At 40.4% G+C, this 20,848-nt stretch overlaps 1 protein-coding gene across 10 annotated transcripts in view; it reads left to right on the forward strand.

The window, feature by feature from the left end:
- Window positions 1-20,848, forward strand: part of LOC121514718 (unconventional myosin-IXAa-like) — a 228,594-nt gene that overhangs the window by 40,168 nt on the left and 167,578 nt on the right. The gene's annotated exons all lie outside the window — the stretch shown is intronic.

The raw sequence follows: 20,848 nt of genomic DNA on the forward strand, positions 1-20,848 counted from the left end.
TTCCCAAAACTTTACAAGTAAATTTCCTAAATTTCTGTGAAAATTATATTTCAAAAGTGACCCCCCCCCCAAAAAAAAATTAAAATTCTCAAAAATATTCTCAAATAAACTTCCAAACAAATTCCCCCACACATTCAAACATTTTTTTTAAATTCCCATACAAATGCCAATAAATTTCGAAGCACACTTTCCCCAAAACCCAGTCGAAAAATACTTGGAAAACAAATGAAAATTCCTGAAAATCTCAGAACAAATTCTCCCAAAATGTCAAATAACTTAAACTTCAGTGGTCATTCCGGAGAACTAGTTAGAAAATTCTGATAACAGAAATGTTTGCTGCTCTTTTAATAAAGACTTTATAACTCATCTGCAGACCTCTGACTGTTAAAGGTTCTTAAATGTTAAAGCTCATGAAAGCTTCCACGCAAGTGCCAAAGTTTCCGTCTTTGTTAACACATTAACGATAAATGGAGTTACATTTTTGGTTAAGTATGCCCAAGTCTGATAAATGTATGGAAGTATTGAAATGCTGACACTTTAAGTCCAGAGTAAAGGTCAAAAGCTGCAGAAAAGAGGACGTCCAATCTTCTGCTCCTTTGTGTTTTTACACTGAACATCACAGGAAGTGACTCACGTGGAGGAGGCAAACACAGAGTTCTGATCTCTGTTGCTGAAAGCTGAGAGGTGGAAGTGAAAGTCGGGTCATGTTTCACCAGAAAGAAAAAGAGAACCTCGAAGCGTCTTCCTCTTTCCCTAATTGGAGACTCATTTCCTTTTTGGACTTGAGGGGAGGAGGGAGGGGCCTTATTTCAGCCGAATGAAAACTGAGAACCAAGATAAACCTCGACTATCGAGAGGGATCAGACGACGTGAAGGGGCTGCCAGTGAACGTACGCAGCACTGTTATTGTGTCCAGCCTGGTTGTATTTGCATTAACCCGAGGTCCGGTGCATGCTGTAGGTGTGGTCGACACAAACAATGCAGGCTTTTCCTCAGAAAACAAATCAGACATTTCTTGGGAACTTAAGCAGAAGTTAACTCTGTACAGTAAACAGTTTCCTTTAATGAAACACCTCGTTTCTCTGAAAACGTGGCTGCAGGGCTCTTTGGAGCGTGTTGTCACCTGGTGTCCAGGTCGGAGGTCGAGGCAGAGACGTTTTCCACCTCAGCGTTGGACTGAAGCGTTTATTAGCCTGTAAACAGAGCCTGTCAGAGCTCAGACATCTGGTCAGGGCACATTCTTCTTATTTTCGTCCAGTGATCTCAGGTTTTTGGACGACCCCCCCCCCCGGTCCCCGCGCTGTCTTTTACAAACATGAACTCCGCCTCAGGTTGGATTAAGGCCCAGACAACAATAATACTAAACATGGGGCTTAGAAATTCCTGCAGTCTCATGGTGAAGGCTCTGGATGTGGGTCTCTCTCTGAGCACATTTCACCTGTGAGCTGATGGTAATGATATCTCTTCAGTCCCATCCTGCTCTGACATGCTTCGTAAAATCCTCTTTAAATGAACTGCACTGCATTTACGCCGTATGTGGTCAGTGGTTTGCTAAGTGGGCTGACCTTGAAGAGCTCTGGCCTTCGTCTTTGCTCTTCCTCCGTCTGTCCTTGCTGACTACAGAGAACATTACGGTTCCTCTTCCCGTCACTTAGATGACGCAGCCATTTGGCTTCATGACTAATTGTGACAAAACCCTCCTGAGCCTTTCCTCTTATTCATCTGATGCTGTCCCATCAAGGATGTACAGTACATCTCTGTCTTATGTTAGATATAAGATAAAGTTCACGCCTTCATATACTCCCTTTTCTATCCACAAGTGTTGCTGTTTTTACTTTTTTTTTGTGCTAATTTTAACTATGTAAATGTAATGTAAATTTAAAGTATTTAAGGATCATTGTCCAATGCACTTTTCATACTTAATAAAAGGTCCCACCTCACATTACACACCTGTGGAAAAGCCAGGTGTCTTATGGCAAAGATGGAGCAAACAGACCAATGCAGAGCTAGGAAGTACCCTATGTTGAAAATCAGCACACCACCCTTTACTGCAGACCACAGACAGGAAGTGACTAACTCAGTGGATAACTTCACTCATGGTGCAAACGTGTTTTACATCAATAACAACAACAATTCACCAGAAATGTGAGGTAAGGAGTCCAAACAGTGATCGCTGTCCAGCAGGCAACATTTAAAACACACCAAAACACACTGCCCAAGGGCATAATGGGAAAAATCCTCCCCCCATGTTTGTGACGACGGTGAGCGGACTCTCCACAAAGTTGAACTGACACTGTTGGATCAACACTGTAAAATAACTCCCAACACTGAAGGCCATTTCGCTCAGAATCGAGTTAAAATCAACCCTGAAATGTTTAACAACTGAGATAGCTGGATGAAAATATGACCAGTCAGGCCAGCAAACAATGTGGCATGAACTCATATTCGTCACCAGTTTTTTATATGATCTGTCTAGTCTATTCAGTGCTGTTATTTGGTAAATCTAACTGCTGAATCAAAGAGGAGATTTTTACTGGGCAGAAGAAGTCAGATGTTTTTCTGTTTTCATGTTTTTATTTATTTTACTTTTTAACAATATGACTGAAGATTTGAACCTTTGTCACATTATTTAGTAAGCCCTAATTACCTAGTAATTTTATAGTAGTAAGTATAATGATCAATTAATTTCTCAAGGGATGTAATAAGGGTGTGTTACCAAGTAATAGCTCAGAAATATGGTGATATTACCTAGTATTTACCTAGTATTATTGTATTACTTATCAAGTAATTCCTCATAATACTGGGACAATTCTCTGGAAATTAGGTTGTATTTTACCAAGTAATGTCTTAGGAATAAGATGATAGTTTTTTTCTATATACAATACATTTCCAGGTAATTTCTTTATTTTGGCCCTCCAAATTAAAGTAAGTCCTTCCTGGGGATTTAGGTAATTTCTGAATGCCTTCATCCATAATTTCTTAAAAAATTCCTTCATGAGTAATAAGAATTTTTTGGGGGAAATTTATTAATGCCTCCTGTCATAATTTTAAGGTAATTTGTAGGTCATTTCTGAACACGCTCCTTTAGAATTCACAAGGATACATTTGTAGGAATGTATTCAGAAATGACCTACAATGGAAATGATGGTAGAAGGACTCACTTTAATTTAGTGGGCCAAAATAAAGACATTATCTAGTAAGTATAAAGCAACTTCTGTAGTAAAACTGCCATCTTATTTCTAAGAAATTACCAGGTTAATACCACCTAATTACCGGAGAATTGCCACAATAAAGAGAGGACGTATTTGGTAATTAATACATTATTACTAGGTAAATACTTAGTATTACCATGTTTCTGAGTTATTCATTGGTAACATTCAATGTTATTTCTAGGTAATTACCACCCTTCTCTTAAGAAATTACTAGATAGTTGGAATTATTACTCAAAATTACCATTTAATTACTCTAAAATTACTATGTATTACTATCTGGTTTCTAGATACTTGCTATGTAATTACTAGGTAATTACTAAGTAACTACTATCCAATTCCTAGATAATTGCCATAGATACTATGTAGCTACTATCTAATTCCTAGATAATTGCTGTGTAATTACTATTTAACTACTAGCTAATTGCTAGGTAATTGCTATGTAATTACTAGGTAATTACTATGTACCTACTATCTAATTTCTAGATAATTGCTATGTAATTACTAGGTAATTATTATGTAATTAAAGGGTTATAAAGGCCCACTAAAATAAAGTTTTACTGATAATTTTCACATGCTTTGGTTCTATTCTATGTAACTATTCTAGGGCAATCAAAAAGCCAGAGCTGGGCTCACATCTGTCCATCTATGACTTATACACCAGCTGTTGGCCAATTTGTTATTGTAATCATTGGTATCAGCCCTAATTTTCACAATCATTAACTCTAATTAAGTGTAGTTTTAATTCCATTAGTTTTAAAGTAAAGTAATAAAGCCTGTCTGAGTGTTTGTGAAGTTAAAGCAATGTTCAGAGTCTCTGACCTAGTATGGAAGAGGCCGCTCTCCTCTTGTCCTCCAACATGCCTCATGTCATTTTAGATCCCAGGCCTTCTGCAGGATCTGCTGTCAAAGCCAGAACCCAGAATGTGGGCACAAACATGCAATTTAACATCCTTTTCTGATGTCAAGTACCATGTGTTCCTGAACAACATGCCTTTTGTAGCTCTTGTGGCTCTATTGTTGTGCTTGTCTTTGGCTTTTCCTGGCTGTGACGCGCCCGTTCTCGTGTTTTAGGCCGTTTCTATTGAAGCGCTGCAGAACTCTTTATCTTAAAGCTTTCTCCCTGTCTGCACCTGTTTTTGTATTCTACATAAAAACACACATCGACATTTCTGACCTGCTTTGTCCGTCCGCATCAGGCACGGCCACCTGTTAACGTAAACCAGAAACAACAGGCCTGCGGGGGGGAGGTGAACGGTCACTGTACCTGTCACCCTGCTCTGTCAATGACTCTTTATGTGTGACACAAAAGCTTCTGCACAACTGCATCCAACAAAAGCTTGCAGTATGGAAAAGAGTTCCAGGTTTTGCATCTGCATGGAGGAGCATAATCCTCTGTTCTCCATGCAAAAACATGCACACATCCTGCCAGTCGTGACATGTTTGCTTCTTCCTGGTCCAGCGCTGAGAGGGCCATTATTAGGGCCAGACGAGCTTCGCTTTGATCTTCCCAAAACGTCACGGACTTGCCATTCATTACAGCGCAGAAATAATGCACGGAGAGCTGCAAACATTACTCTCATAGAAATAATTTGAAAGCAGTGGAAGAGAGGGGAAAATGAGTTTTAAATAAAGAGTAGAAAAATGTCCTGTGTGGGCATTTCATTTTGTCCTGATTTACCTTTTTAACGTACAGGGCAACTTATTCTGTTTATCATAAGCTCTATTGTGCTGTAAAACCTGAATATATCCATCTTCATGCTCCTAAATTGATGGAAAATTAGGTCAAATAATGCAGCCTTGATTTTAAGAACTCTGCAGTAGAAATGAAAATCAGAGATTGTTGGCATTGATTATTTGAAAATGAAAAATGTGGACCCCTAATGCATGACACAGAGAAGCAGATATTGATCATCATTCTGCAGACACAAATCCCAGCACAGGTCTGCAGAACAGACGGGAAACAGAGGTGGAAAGTAGGGATCAATGAGGAAGATGGAGCCATTAGTGACACTGTGACCCTGCTGAGGTTCGATTGTTTTTGTAGCGGTGCGTTTCCAAAGTACGACTGTTAATGCTGGGTCACCGTGCTGCAGCTAAAGGGACAGCTCTGCGGTCGTACCGCTGACATTTCAGACGCAGCGTTTCCTCGCTCTTCGTCTTTAAGTGTCTCCGTTCCTCCTGCCCGCCCTTTTAACTTCCACTCTGTCATTTTCCACGGCTATGCGGTGTCCGGTAGTTACTCAGCAGTAGCTCCCCTGCATTCTGTTCGGCTGACCGCGTCTACAGGGCCAAAGCTGTGGGCAGATCATCTCTTATTCTGGAGCACAAGTCTTGGGCAAAGCTGCTTAAATGCAAACACACTGTGGGGTGTTTCTGTTGGCCCAGCTGAGACTGGAGGAGAGAAAAGTAGGCAGGACTTGTCCTTGGCTTAGTCTCATATCCTATTTTATTCAGTGCAATGAAAAAGAGCCAAGTGTAACTGATAAAATAACTTTTTTCTACATTATTTAAAAAAAAAAAAAGTGAGCTATGGAAAGACTTTTTTAAGATTACTTTTGGGGCTTTTTGCCTCTGCTATGATAGGACAGCCCAGAGGGGGAAGGATGTGGGGAGAAAGAGAACGAGGACGCCATCAAACAGTGCTGGGATTGGGAATTGACCCTGCAACAAGTGCATTGAGGATTGTAGCCTCTGTATGTGGGCACCTGATGTATAAGCTGAACTAAACCGGCACCTGCTCTCGAAAGACTTTTGCAGGATTTTACTCATGTTTTGAACCAAAATGTCCTGGTTGATAGATGTAACACTGTCACTGTGACTTTGTTACATTGTTGTTAGATGTAACACTGTCACTGTGACTTTGTTACATTGTTTTTAGATGTAACACTGTCACTGTGACATTGTTACATTGTTTTTAGATGTAACACTGTCACTGTGACATTGATACATTGTTGTTAGATGTAACACTGTCACTGTGACGGTGTTACATTGTTGTTAGATGTAACGCTGTCACTGTGACATTGGTACATTGTTGTTAGATGTAACACTGTCACTGTGACATTGGTACATTGTTGTTAGATATAACGCTGTCACTGTGACGTTGTTACATTGATGTTAGATGTAACACTGTCACTGTGACATTGTTACATTGTTGTTAGATGTAACACTGTCACTGTGACATTGTTACATTGCTGTTAGATGTAACGCTGTCACTGTGACGTTGTTACATTGTTGTTAGATGTAATGCTGTCACTGTGACATTGTTACATTGTTGTTAGATGTAACACTGTCACTGTGACATTGTTACATTGTTGTTAGATGTAACACTGTCACTGTGACGTTGTTACATTGTTGTTAGATGTAACACTGTCACTGTGACATTGTTACATTGTTGTTAGATGTAACACTGTCACTGTGACATTGTTACATTGCTGTTAGATGTAACACTGTCACTGTGACGTTGTTACATTGTTGTTAGATGTAACGCTGTCACTGTGACGTTGTTACATTGTTGTTAGATGTAATGCTGTCACTGTGACATTGTCAAAACTACATCACCAACCCTTAATTTGCCACTCTCATCACTCTGCACACTTATGACCAATTTTTGCCCCTTGTTACTAATTTCTGCCATTTTTAAAATCATTTCACCACTTTTTAACACCTGTTCACCACTTTTTCTGCACGTTTGTGCATTTTAAACCCTTTTTAGGCCCCATTTTTAGAACATGTAACACATTTTTGCCTTTTAACCATTCTAAGTCCGTTTTATTTTTGTTTCTTCCTTCTGTTAACCCCATGTTTGCCACTTTGATCCCATATCACCACCTTTTCTGCCAATTTCCCTTTTTTAAACCATTTTTGCCTTTTATGACATATTTTTGCAACTTCGTAATCGAATTCTACCACTTTTTTTCTGCCGGTCATTGCCACTTTCTGTCTATTTCTTGCCCGTGATAACCATGAGTTTTGCCACTTCTTACCTGATTTTACCTCTTTTTCTGCCTGTCTTTACATTTTCAGCGCTTATTTAGGAAATTTTTTTACCTCTCCAACCCATTTTTGGAACGTGTAACAAATTTTTGCCTGTTTTAACTCATTTTTGCCTTTTTATCCATTTAAAGTCTGTTTTAAGAAAAGGACTTTACATTTTGAAGAAGGTTGTATTATGAATACATTAAATAAAATGTAAAATCTATATATTTATTGCTTTGATAAGAGTGGTTATTATTCCAGTAGAAAAAAACTAAAATATGTTTTTTACAGCTTAACTTGGCCCCCCTCAAGTCCCTCTTGTCATTGTTCTCTCTCCTGTGCTTTCAGTAATATTTTGTCTCACTGTTGGCCATTTCTCTGGAACAAAACCTACCTCCTCGATACGCTATTGCCTCAGTGTCCTCCATTGTTGTAGTGTTGTATGTCATGCTGTCATGCTTTAACCTGGAAAACCTTTGACAGACGGTGTTTGGGGAAGGGCACAGCCTTTAAAAAAGAAAGCCTGGAGGGTGATTGGATGAACGTTCTGTCTGTCACATCTTTACGGGCCAATCAGAGCAACAAAACACGTGATATAGCCATTTACTAGCTGCGCCAGTGCTCCTACTGAAGGAGTAAACTCCTTAAAAAACCTGCATAACATGAACCATGGTGACTATAGACATGTCAGTACACGACTTTTGTCGTTTTTGAAAAGAAAACAACTCACTGTTGTTCTTTGTTTTTCTTTTAATGAAGAAATGTCATCAAGTTCTGATAAAACTGGCACTTGAGCAGCATCCACACTAATGTCTTCCGTCATACTTGCACCGGCCTCTTGTTGCTGTTTGTTTACGTCATGACTTGGCCACGCCCAAAAGTACTGCCCCTCAACACTGATTGGTCCTGTCACTTTCTAACCGGGCCCAAACGGTTCAGACGGGAGCTTTGCAAGATGGATTTGCCAGTAAGAAACACAGAAACAGGCGTATCCGCCTGTTTTGCAAGGTTAGTCATGCTTATGGTGAGGAGGAAAAATCAAAGTATATTTCAAAGTTTAGCTGATACCACACGTGAAAATGCACCAAAGGAAGTTCAGTAGGTAAACATGACCTGATGTTATCATGGTCATTATTGCATGCTTGCCTATTAACTCATTAAAGTTGCTTTTGTAACCTCATTGTCAGCAGCATGGCCCCTCTTCTCCATAAGACTCTGACAGGAAACAAATACAGGATAACTTTTTGTCGTCTGTGCAATAATTCCGACTCAAACAAGGCGATCCATGGCTGTTCCATTATGATTCAACAAATCAGCAAGTAGAACTACTGCTGACACATGTGATGCACAACAAACAATACTTCATGCTGACCCAAGCTTCATATTTATAAATATATCATCCCTGGTATAAGCTTTGTTTTGCTCATGTAAGAGTCTTAAATCAAGAATGCTGTATCTACATTTTGTCAGAGAAGTGATGTGTTGTCTGAGTCTTCTTGCTAATAAGGCACTGTTCACAGTAGAAAACCTCTCAGACAGAAATGGATTCAGTCAGTCTCAGCTGGCAATCCCATTGGTCACGTTCAGGTTAAACTTGAGGCAGAAAGACTGCAGGACACACCCAGCTGGCGAGGTCGACATTTTCTCTCTGATCACGGCTCGGATCAATAAGCGCTCGCTGTTCATCACTTATAGAGTCATCAGGTCCCACAGGGGGTTTGTTAGCTGCACGCTGAGACACAATGGAGCACCGAGTCAGAACAAAATCACTCCTTTTTAACAGGATGGCCTGTTTACTCAATCTTACTGACTAAGGTTAACAATTTACTCATCAGGTCAGGCGGATTTGCTTATGTCATTAAGGAAACACAAAATTCAGTCAAACTGAATCAAACTGACCACTGTGGCACAAGGAAACAAAAGATCAAAAATGTTAATGTCCAAGCATGTGTTTTTTTTCCATCCATCCCAATACATATATGCATCCTCATAGATTGACCCCCAGCTGTCATTGGGCGTAAGGCATGGTACGCCTGGACTGCTACTATAGATCTGGTGCTTGAAGGGAAGTTTTATTCATAGCTTTCATGCGACATCACTCACTCATGGAGTCGCCCCCTGGAGGGCAAAACAGCTTTCTACTGCTGTACACTATGGAGAATTTGATTGCCAGTTTAATTTTGTTCTCTAAATGAAAGGTGGTCATTGTTCAGATGGATGCAAACTGATGAGGAGACATGTCCCGGTTATACTAACATTGCAAAGCAGATCGATTGACCAGGTTTCCTGTCTGCTATCAGGCAAATTCATCCTGCAAAGCTCCAGTCTGGAACAGTTGTGCCAGGTCTGAGAACGGATCTGTCCAATCAGTGTCATTTGAAGAGAAAGAAGGGTTTAGTACAGGTGGGGTTGAGTTGAACTGAAAGATAATGGAAAAAATAATGGAATATCAGACCTGATACTGATCATTCTGGATCAAATTGGCTCATCTCTACAGTGCTGCAGCTCCACATAGTGTTCAGTGCTAGCTGCTACTGATCTAACCTGCTGACCTCCATGTGGTCATGTGACTAAAGCTGTGGATAGCTTAAAAATCTATTTCAAGGCTTAAGCTTAGTATATCATAAAAAGTAAATTCCCTAGATTAAGAGTTTACAAGAGAAAAACGGTGCCTGCAGCTCTTTTTTGGGTATAGTTTAAGTGAAAGTGTTTCTCATTGTGATGAAGTATGTTTCCCTCATGCTCCCCAAATTTGTTTGAATGTTTTATTTCAGCTCTCTGTGGAGGTTTTATGGCCTAAAATGCTTCATGTCAGTCATGCTTCAGGCTTTTACAGCTTGTTCTGTTCTTCTTTAAAGGAGGAGAAACACAATTGATGCTGATTTAATGACATCTGGATTTGTAACTTGATGAGGTGCAGCTTAAAATTAAGGATTTGGAAGGGTAAGAGTGATGGGAAGGAAAAATGTAGACAGAGAAATACATTGAAGTAAACCAGTTCCAGAAACTGTCTTACATTATAAGGTTCTTTAAACTGAAGAATGGTGCAGCTCAGTTCTAAAAAAACACACTTATATCACATTAAGAGGATGCTACAGACAAATGGCACTAATTGAATTCAATCAGCCTGTTGCCATGGCAACAGAGACGCTGAGATGATGTCTCATTGTAGAGAAGAATAGGAGGGGGGTGGTCCTTTAATCAATACAGCTCCCCACAGCACAGTGGTCTTTTTCTGGCAGTGAAGCTCCATTAGTCTGAGTGTCTGTGTGGACCATCAGTGCCAGGAGGAGGGTGGTGCAGGTCGAGGTGATGTCATCGTCCGCTGGGAAAAGTAACATGGAGAAAGAGCTCTGTATCACATCTTTAACACACACCGACCCACATATACATACGTACTCTACTGACCTTTTAAGGCCTTGTATGTGTGGTTAGCATGTTAAGATGTAAAGAAAACACAGACATGGAGTTTAATGGTCTCCTCTTGTTTCTTACCTCTGTTGTTTCTCATCTCCCTTTTATTGACATTTTATTTATATATTTACAACCCATTTTTGGCTATAAAAATCTACCACCAACATGGACTGTAATGACATTGTATTTTAATACATGTACTTTAATACGTTGCCCCCCTTTCTGCAGTTATAACAGCCTCCACTCTTCTTGGAAGGCTTTCTACAAGATTTTGGAGTATTTAATAATTCAGGCACTGATGCTGGACCAGAAGGACTTGCAACCTCCTTTCCAGTTAATCCCAAAGGTGCTTGATGGGGTTGAGGTCAGAGCTCAGTTTTTCTACACCATCAAGCCATGTCTCTATAGTCCTTGCTTTGTGCTCTGGGGTACAGTCATGTTGGAATAGAAAAGGGGCGTCCTCAAACTTTTGCCACAGAGTTGGAAGCATGGCGTTGTCCAAAATGTCTCAGTCTGCTGAAGCATTAAGCTTGGACATAAACCCTGAAAAACAGCCCCATACCATCATCCCTCCTCCATCAAACTTCACAGTTGGTGCAATGCAGCCAAACAGCTACTATTCTACAGCCAAACAGAGAAGTATGATTCGCTGCTCACAGAACACGTTTCCACTGCTCCTCAGTCCAGTGTCGGTGTGCTTTACACCACTCCATCTGACACTTGGCATTGGACTTGGTGATGTGAGGCTTGCATGCAGCTGCTCAGACATAGAAACCCATTCCATGATGTGTTTACATTAATGCCATTAATGCTTACATTACGGACCATGACCCTTAGCAGATGTTGACCCCGCTCTGTGATTTTACATGGTTTTCTTCATTTCTGTTGTTCCTAAATGCTTGCACTTTTTAATAATATCCCTTACAGTTGATGAAAGTGGATAAAATTTCTCAAACTGTCTTATTGCAAAGTTGGCACCCATCACACCCATGCTTGAAATCTCTGATCGCTTCAGAACGGCCTGTTTTGTATCACAAATGTTTGCAAATGGAGACTTCATGGCTAGGTGCTTGATTTTATACACCTGTGGCAACAGGACTGATTGAAACACCTGAATTCATTAATTAACAGGTGTGGCCAAATACTTTTGTCAATATAGCATATTTCAGCTGAAGTAGTTTTCTCCATTCATCATCATCATTCCTTACACTTTCAAGTGTGTTCTTATGACTTAAATTTGTTCATCCTAAAACTCTGAATTGTGTATTTTGAGGACTGCCTAGTCTGCACCTAATTATTTAGACGTTGAAGGCATCATAATATCCCTACTGATATGTATGGTCAATATGTCTGCCTTAATTATCAGCAGGAATTTGTATATCAATCAATACAGATATCATGCTGGTTATATTGGGCATTCTTACTACATACAAGCTGAAATTGTTGTCACAGTCTGCCCCACAGTCTGTGTATCGCTTGTAAAAGCATCACTCACCCTCTACTGTCACAGTAAACCCTAGTTTAATCCGCTTTTAATCCATCACTGAAAGTTTCTTGTTGCAATTCAGCCGAGGTCACTAAGTTTCATTTCATTTCATTTAGTTCCATCTGCCTTCTTTATGTGTTTAAACTTGATTCATGCACAGCTCAAAACATGAGAAAAGTGGACAAACCTGAGTTTTAATGTTAAAATCCACAGTGCTAAAGGAGTTTATGAAGTGTCTTTTAAAATTATTTTTTGGTCATGTATATATGATACTCTCATATGCACACTGCCATAGAGCGCTGCAGTGAATGACTCGACTCTGTCTTGCCGTGCAACGTTCAGAGTCCCTTGCAGATGTTTGTGTCTGTGTGGGCTCAGTTCCTGAGAGCTCTGCTGGCCGGCAGGAATTCAGGAATTCACTCGCTCAAACTCACACGCATGCACTCACACACAAGGCATTTATTATTTAGCGTTTTTTAATACTTGAACTTTAACTTTCCAGGAAAAGTTGCATGAACACATTTTCTATTTTCCAGTAATGCTCGGTGTGTCACAGTCAGAGCTGCAGAGAAGCTACGTCTGAAGGGCTCAGTGTGCTTTTAAGAAGATTCCAGCCATGGCTAAATGTGAAAGTGCTTGTTCCTGTGTCAAAAAGAAAATGAGCTTTAATAGTGAAGTAAGAGATAACAGTGGAACTGATATAACAGTAAACGCTCTCCAGTCAAATATATTCATCATCTTACATGAAGTGTAACTGATGTTGTCATTCAGTGGGACGGGGATTTGCATGCTTACCAACTCTGCACACCTGCCAGTTGGCAGACTGTTAGTTTAAGAAAATGCATTGAAAATTCCAACCAGAGAAATTTTTAAGAGGAAAAGGTTTCAGAAACTGTTCAGCAATGCACCAAACATGTTGAGCAGCTCAGCATCACCTGTCTCAAACAAAATCTATCAGAAACTTTTAGGGGAAGCTGCACGTGTTAACAAAAACAAGCTAAATTTTTCGGCCAGCCTCCTTGTAAAACTTGAATGTCAGGGTGTGAATGAGGCAGGTCCAAGTCTATTATAGGGATGCACAATTTTGGATTTTTGACGACATCCCATATTTACAAAATAATTTTAGCTGACACTGATGCAGTATTTAAATGTAGTTCATACTGAAAACTTCATTCCTTAAAAACACACTATTTAAAGTTTGTGGATGAACAAATTACACAAAAATAAAAGCTTGAGCTACCTGTGTTTTCACATGATACTTTTATTTTGAAGCTGTTTCCAGGACTGTTATTAATTGAATGTATTAACATGAAGGATTGCTTAGGTCTGTCTTGGAGTCTAACTTTCTTAGTGACCCTGACCCTCAAAGTCCCAACAGTGAGGGGAAACTTCCTGCTGCATGGCGTGAGCTCACGCTGGGTATTACATAAGAGGTTTTAAAAGATTTCATTGGCCCAAAAAAAATTCTCGGCCCTCTTTACACCAAACTGTTTTCTTGTTCTTTTTTTAATAGCATCTCAGTTGTCTATATTTCTGAAACTGCTTTCAAATCTTCCTCAAAAAAAAATGGAAGTAAAGTTTAGCTGACAGTTGGACTTCCAGACTCCCCTAATACCAGCTGTATGCAAATCCCACACACATTGACGATGAGATATTTGAGCGCAAGGTGTGGTGTTGTCTGATCCGATGCTTTTGAGAGTGTGTAGGTGTGTTAATGTGTGTGTGCTTCAGAAACTACTGTAGAGCAGCAGCAGCAGCCAGCGGTGAGGAGTAAACCACAGGGAGTTTAAATATGCCTGTAATCCCTGAATGATCCTCTCTGATGAGTGATCAGGGGAGGGAGCCAGTGTGAGTGTGGAGGTAGAAAAGAATTACTGTGCTAGTCGTCGCTCTTAGGCTCATTTAACCATGTAGCTTCCACGCTACATCCAATCACCTTTTGATAAGAGCAGAAAAAGCCTGAGTTAGATGCAAGGAGGTAAGAAGGATGGCGTTCATGTCTATAGGTTTTACATGATGTGAGTTTATGTGTGTTAGCAGTGTGCAGGAATGCTGAGGTTTGTGTTTATTGCTGGTGAGAAGTGACTGTGGGAGAGGAGGGGGTGTTACTCTGCAGACCTGCACGTCGAGTTGAGCTTCTCGTCTCTATTTAATAAGTTGGATGTTTGCCTGTCGCTGGAAGCTTTCCCCACACTTTTATACAAGCTTAACGACTCCCTGTCTCCTCTAATGCATTTGTTTTAAAGACTCCGTTTTTCACTGCATGTTTACTGCACAGCTGCTTTAAAATATCGGTTTCTATCCTCTGTCCGTGCCAAAAAATGATCTAGAGGTTTTATAGGTTTACAGATGAGAAACATACCTCTTCATATCATCTGCCAGATGGAGGGAAAGCTGGAGTGTCTGAGCCAGTGGAGAATAAAAGTTAAAGAGTCACAAAATCTAACAGGCTAGTTAATTGTCAAGACTTTAAGCAACCAAATCATGGTTCCAGGAGCAATTAGGTCACTTCACTGGGGTCTGTTTTGTAAAATTGTTTGTTTTTTGTCTGTTTCTTGGAGACTTGGAGGCATTCAGTAGTAAAATTGTTTCAATACCTTTAGCATATTCTGTGCAGGACTGTGATTCCTGCATTCAGTAATGTTTAAAATGCAGCAACTGATACGTAAGTCATTGCAAAGCAGAGGCTTGCAATTGGATTGTTAAACAGGAAAGGCAGGTAGCATCTTGTGGGGGCCTCAAGCCTGCAGCGGCCCCCAAGAGCTGACAAATGTGCAAAATTTGCAATGAGGAGTGAGCAGTAAATTCCATTTACTTGCCGAGTAATGTCACTGTTATTCGATTTAAAATGATATTTTTCCCATTATTTTTGCTCTCACCTTGTTGTAATGTGGTAGCACCACCAGATGGTGGCTGCAGTACATCTGAAAGCTGTGTGCTAACTGCTATTTAACACCAAAAGAAGAAGAAGGCAGTAATCTGCTACCACAACAAAGGGTGGCCATACACCTAACGACTTTCCCTCCGATTTCAAAGTGGTAGAAAAATTTCCAAAGTAGAATCATGGGAGTCTTGCTAAAGTTGCAACTCGTCCCATTGTCTCAGTCGTTAGGTGTAAGGTGGTCTTAGGACTTGATTTTAGCAGTTTTAAGCCAGTTTTTCTTCAGTCTTGGCATTATGATAATATCAAATGTATTTGATATTGTCAAGTCTTCAGTCTGGTCGTATGCAAGTTGTGTTTTTCAGTGATGCCACTGTCGTCCCCAATGAGAGCCAGCGTTATGCATAAGCACATCAAATCACTTCTTTTTCAAAATATGAATGTGAACGTAGATCAATCTAAAGTTGCTGAATGTCCACTCAGAACTCAAGAGATTGAAACACCTTTCTGCTCAGAGCTGCAGTCAGATCTCTGCACCTGTGTGTTTGTGAGATTTGTCTGTCAGTTCATTCCAGGCTGACATGATAGGTACGGTAAACCGCCACTGGAATTTTTAAAGTAAAAGCCCGACCAGTTTGTTTGCATGGTGAGGTGACTTGTGTTTTCATACTGTACTTTCATTTTGAAGTGTTTCCGGAATAGTTCCTCTGTTGTTGCAGTAACATGCAAAGTTGCTTCTGTGTTTAACGTTCCTTTTCATTTCTACTTGCTGTAAATGGTTTAACACACATATTTTAAGAAGTATTAACTAAAATGAGATCTCCATCTCCTTCTACAACTTATTCTTTGCTCAAAAATTGTTGTGAATTTCCACCAGATGCATGATGAGAAATAATCTCAAAAGGAATCGTATTCTAGTCTTGTAGTTAGTGACCACCATTCTTTGAAAAATCTTAATCTGAGACTAAAAACTCTCTCTATGTGTGTGAGGGTCTCAGGTGTCAGTCTTCTAGAGTCTTTTAAGAGTTTTTGCAAAGTCCTCTGGTGTAAGGTCGGCATAAGGTGCTCAGAAACAAACTTCTCTTCTCATAAGAAAAAAATCTATTTTGTTAAACATTTGAATGTTAATAACCAGAGGAATGATCTATTTCATTTTGTAATGTTAAGGGAAATATAGTTTAAGTTAACATTAAATCTGTTAGCCTGTTAAATACAATTTTCATTATGTTAGCTTGTAGTTAGAAAACTGCTATTTACATGTCTACCTTTCAGAATTATAAAATTTTCCTTCAATAATTGCAAGTGAATTTCTTAGCGTAATTTTCCTTGAAATGCATTGTTTGCAGGTAGGGCTGCACAGGGAATTTCAAATGTGTCCTTATTGCAATATGAGCATTTGTAATAACCTTGCAAAGCAGTTGGGTACGCCCGTTTTCGTGTTTCTCACTGGCAAATCCATCTTGCAAAGCTCCCGTCTTAACTGTCTGGGCCTGGTTAGAGAGTGACAGGACCAATCAGCATCAAGGGGCCCCCTTCTCAACAAAACTAGCACAAAATGATGCACTTTAATTTTGTTGGGAAATTTATTTCAGAGGAAGTGTCTTTAAAAACACTTTGTCATGACTTAATTTAATCAATGGTGTCTTGACGTTTTAATGGTACATTTTCTAATGAATCATGTCTTATACTATCTGGTGTTGCTGTTATTGGTTGTTTTTATCTTTGGATATGGTTTCAAGTCCAGCCTTTGGATCTTTTCCCCACTCTCTCTCTCCTAAGGTTCTAGCTCTGACTGCCCTGTCTTTCTAATAGAAACATAAATCAAATGATAATTGCCTGTTTAAGCTGAACATCCTTGTACTTTTTCATATTGCACTATGCTACAAGAGGTCATGCAAGGCAACTTGGCAAGGTGGGCAGTGGGAGCTAGATGGGGGACGACACAATGAAAATAGCTTTTCTTTTTCAGGGTGTAACTGATTTGCAAGATTGTGTTATTTCAGTCACACTTTTTTAGATATCAGCTCCTCGGTCTGTCCTTCATCACTGACAGACCCTCTCTTGTCATTCACTTTGACTTCTTTCCTCTTTCTGCTCCCTAAAATGATTCCTTCATCCCGTCCTCTGACAGCCTCTTAAAATATTAACATCTTTTTGTCAAAGGAGCTCTGTTTTCTAGCCTTAGCACTTTCCCTCTACCTGAGTGATCGCTGTGAACAGCGTTGACCCGGGGTTGAACCTGTGCAGCAGTCAAACAAGAGGCTCGCTCTCATTAAGACATCCACTACTCTTTCAGTCCTCCGTTTTAAAGTACAAACTCAGTCCTCAAATCGTCAGCTCATCACTCTGTCTCTTCACTATGTCAGCACTTCAGATTCAACCGTGTCAAAACAAGACGTAACAGACGTTCAGCTCCATCTTCACCACGTCTAGTCATCCCATCTTGTCTTCTTTCTTCTCTGTGTCTGACTTTTATCAACTTCCCTCCTCATGCATCGTCACCAAAGCTCTCTCTTGCACACTTTTTGCTGTTAATGCTGAACAAACACTACAAAGATCATGTCTACTCATTGCATTTAACTTCTAATAACCGTCCAGTTCCTGCAGCATGACCTCACGTAGGCAGCTGTTCGAGGAAATGCCAGAAAAGTTTTCCCCATCTTGCTGAAAAGTTCCTCTGCCGCTCGTAGCTCCACACATGTGATTTGTCAGAGCCTCATCTGGAATGTAACCTTGGCTTCTCACGCTAACCTTTGACCGCCAAAGACCATCCATCAGCCCCCACCCCTGATCCATCAGACGCTTCATCGCAACCTCTCAGCCGCTCCTGACGTCTCCTGCTGTCCAGTTTGCCGGGTCATAAAGTGTCAGCAGACAGGCCACTAAATTCGGGCTAAAAGGTTAATTTTCTCCAAACTCCTGAGATTTTCTGCTCCTCTCTGGTGGAAATTGAAGGGGGTTTGCACTTTAACTTGTGATACTGGGGCTTTTGCTTTCAAGGCAAAAAATGCAGATAAAATGAGAATTCAACTTGCTCATATTCCCAGCTTTGGGAAAAAAGTCATTACCAGAAGTAGGGATTTATTTCCATCCTATCGCTTAGACTGTTAATCCTTAAAATCCTTTATTTTGGTGACATCTGGGTTGTTTTTGGATGATATTTCCCACAAATCATTCATGCTTCAGAGAGGATTTAATTTACTGTGCCGCCTTTTCTTTCTAAATAAAGACAGAAAGTAGTTTTGTGGACAATAATCAGTGATTTTCTATTTTATGTGAAAGTTAGCATCAAAGCTAACTCACTTGCTAACAGCTGACTGTGTCAAAGTGGCAGGTTTTCTCTCGTTACGTAGCTCAGAAAGCTCTGAAACTTATGACTGAAAGTGCAAACAGTGTTTCAGCTAGCTAGTCATTCAGTAGCTTTGTTCTCCCTCCATTTTACCCGTTGCTGCCTATTGGCTAGCTTTGCTAAAACGCTTGTAGCAACATGTTCATCTGATGCTTGCATCGCTAATTATTTCCCAGAGATGGAGAACTCCCCATTTCTTCTGGCTAGTTTACTCTCCAAGCATAAATGTTAGACCGTTATTTTAATTATTTAAAGCTTTTATCTGATGATTATGGTGCTGGCTAAGCTAGCAGTATAATTTGGATTAGCTTAGTATATCCAACAATCCTGTATCACTCAATTTTGTGCAGAGACAGAGGGATATATTTGCATCTGCTATGTGGACAAAAGTATTCAGCCACCATTGCACCAACAGGGACTGTGAGGCATTGAATTCAAATATGTGAACATAGTTTTTGCAGCTGTAACATCCTCCACTCTTCTTGTAAGGCTTTCCACAAGATTTTGGAGTGCTTCTGTGGGAATTTGTGCCCATTCATTCGGTAGAGTATTTATGAGGTTGGACACTGATGTTGGATGAGAAGGCCTGGCTGCAATCCAATTCATCCCAAAGATGCTTGATGGGGTTGAGGTCAGGGCTTCAGGACTCCTCCTGATGCTTGGCATTGGACTTGGTGGTGTGATGCTTGTATGCAGCTGCTTGGCCATTGAAACCCATTCTGTGAAGCTCCAGCCATAGCCTGGGATGTTCAAACTATGGCCCAAGGGGCAAATGTGGCCAACGGCCCATTTTTGATTGGCCTCTCCAAAAATTCTTTAAATTAAATGATATATGGCCCTCAACAGAGAATGAAGCTTGTGCTAGACTGTATTATTCCTCTTAGTTTCAGCACAAGGCAGTGCTACCATGCTAATACTGTAAACAAACATTTTGAAAACAAGTTTTTATGCTGTTTTTTTTTTCAGGACTAAATTGAGACAACACTGTCAATAGTAAACAGATTGGCAACCAAAATAATAAAGATATCTTGATTTATAATGCCCTTATGGATTGCAGCAGCAAATAGCAGCCCCAATGATGTTCCAGGGGCGGAGCCAGTGGTAGCCAGAAATCTGATTGGCCCTCCAAAAATCCTTCAATTGATATGGCTACTGAGCATATCTTAACCTACATTTGATTGGTTTTACAAAGGTATATGAAAGTGGCCCCATCATCCTTATATGTTTCTGTTTGTGGCCCCAGTGGAAAAAGTTTGGACAACCCTGACCTTAGCAGTCTTTTTCCCTTCTTTGTGATTTTACCTGGTCTTCCACTTTGAGGCTTGGTTGCTGTTGTTCCTAAACTCTTCCACTTTCTAATAATATCAGTTATACAGTTGATTGCTGAGTATGCAGCAGGGATGAGATATCATGAACCGTCTTATGACAAAGAGGCAGCCATCACAGCACCACACTTGAAGTCACTGAGCTCTTCAGAACGACAGCATGGCTAAGTGCCAATTTTTTTTATTATCATCTCCCTGCCTATCCCTCCTGGTCAGTGGGTCACAGAGCTACAACGACGCCATTGACAGGGAAAAGTTAACTTTTGGGGATATTTAGCCAAAGAATTTTGCATAAAACCACAGATCCTTTAAGCAAACATTAACCTTTTAACTTCCTAATGTACTCACTCAATGGCTGAGGCAATAATATCATGGACTTATACCAGGAAGGATAGTAAATTAACTCCAAAAGGTAAAATAGTTTGCTGTTGACATACTATTCCTGCATGAACTCGCAGTTCTCCCTTGATCTCTTCCTGCTGATCAGGACTGCGCGCCGCGGCGCTGCACTCTAGACTCACTTCCAGTGGGCGAGGTCGCTCTCCTTCTTTCGGAGCAAACCCGCGGCGCTTCGGTGCACGGCGCGCACACTGTATATAGAAATCGGAGGTTAGATTTAACTCACGAAGTGCAGCGTAACATGCGAGTACCTTTGCTTAATCTGGTACACTTTCTTATACATTTCTGTTTACACTATAATTTGCAGTCTGGGAAACAGCTGTCAGATTGTGTGCACATTTGTTTCATACTTTATCTAATAATGTGGCCCAAGTCTAACAAAAGGATCCAACCAGACAGCATCACCAGACCATTAATACTTACTGTATTTGCATTTCTGCATAATGGACCTGTATCTCTGACCTTTACCTATTCTAGCAGCTCATTAGTGTCCCAGTGAGTGGCTGCAGCAGACCCAGGGGACATTTTGTTTTGAGTCTTGTGTTCTTGCTCTCATCTCGGTCTGTATTTCTGCTCTCTTTCATCCCTCACGTCATTGCTTTGTTTTTCTTCACATACACCCAGCTGTCTCTCTCCTCTCTCTTTCTCTTCTGTCTGGTGGAGGTGGGCTGCTGCTGCTGCTGCAGACTGCTGTAGGTGGTCAGGATCACTCCAGACAGGCAGGAGGGAGAGAGAGGCGGCTGTGTCTGGGGCATTTTAAAGGACGACTTGTCCTCCGCATTTTCTCTCTTTTAATATCTCGCACAT

Source organism: Cheilinus undulatus, linkage group 9, assembly GCF_018320785.1.
Source record: "Cheilinus undulatus linkage group 9, ASM1832078v1, whole genome shotgun sequence".
Lineage (NCBI taxonomy): Eukaryota > Metazoa > Chordata > Actinopteri > Labriformes > Labridae > Cheilinus > Cheilinus undulatus.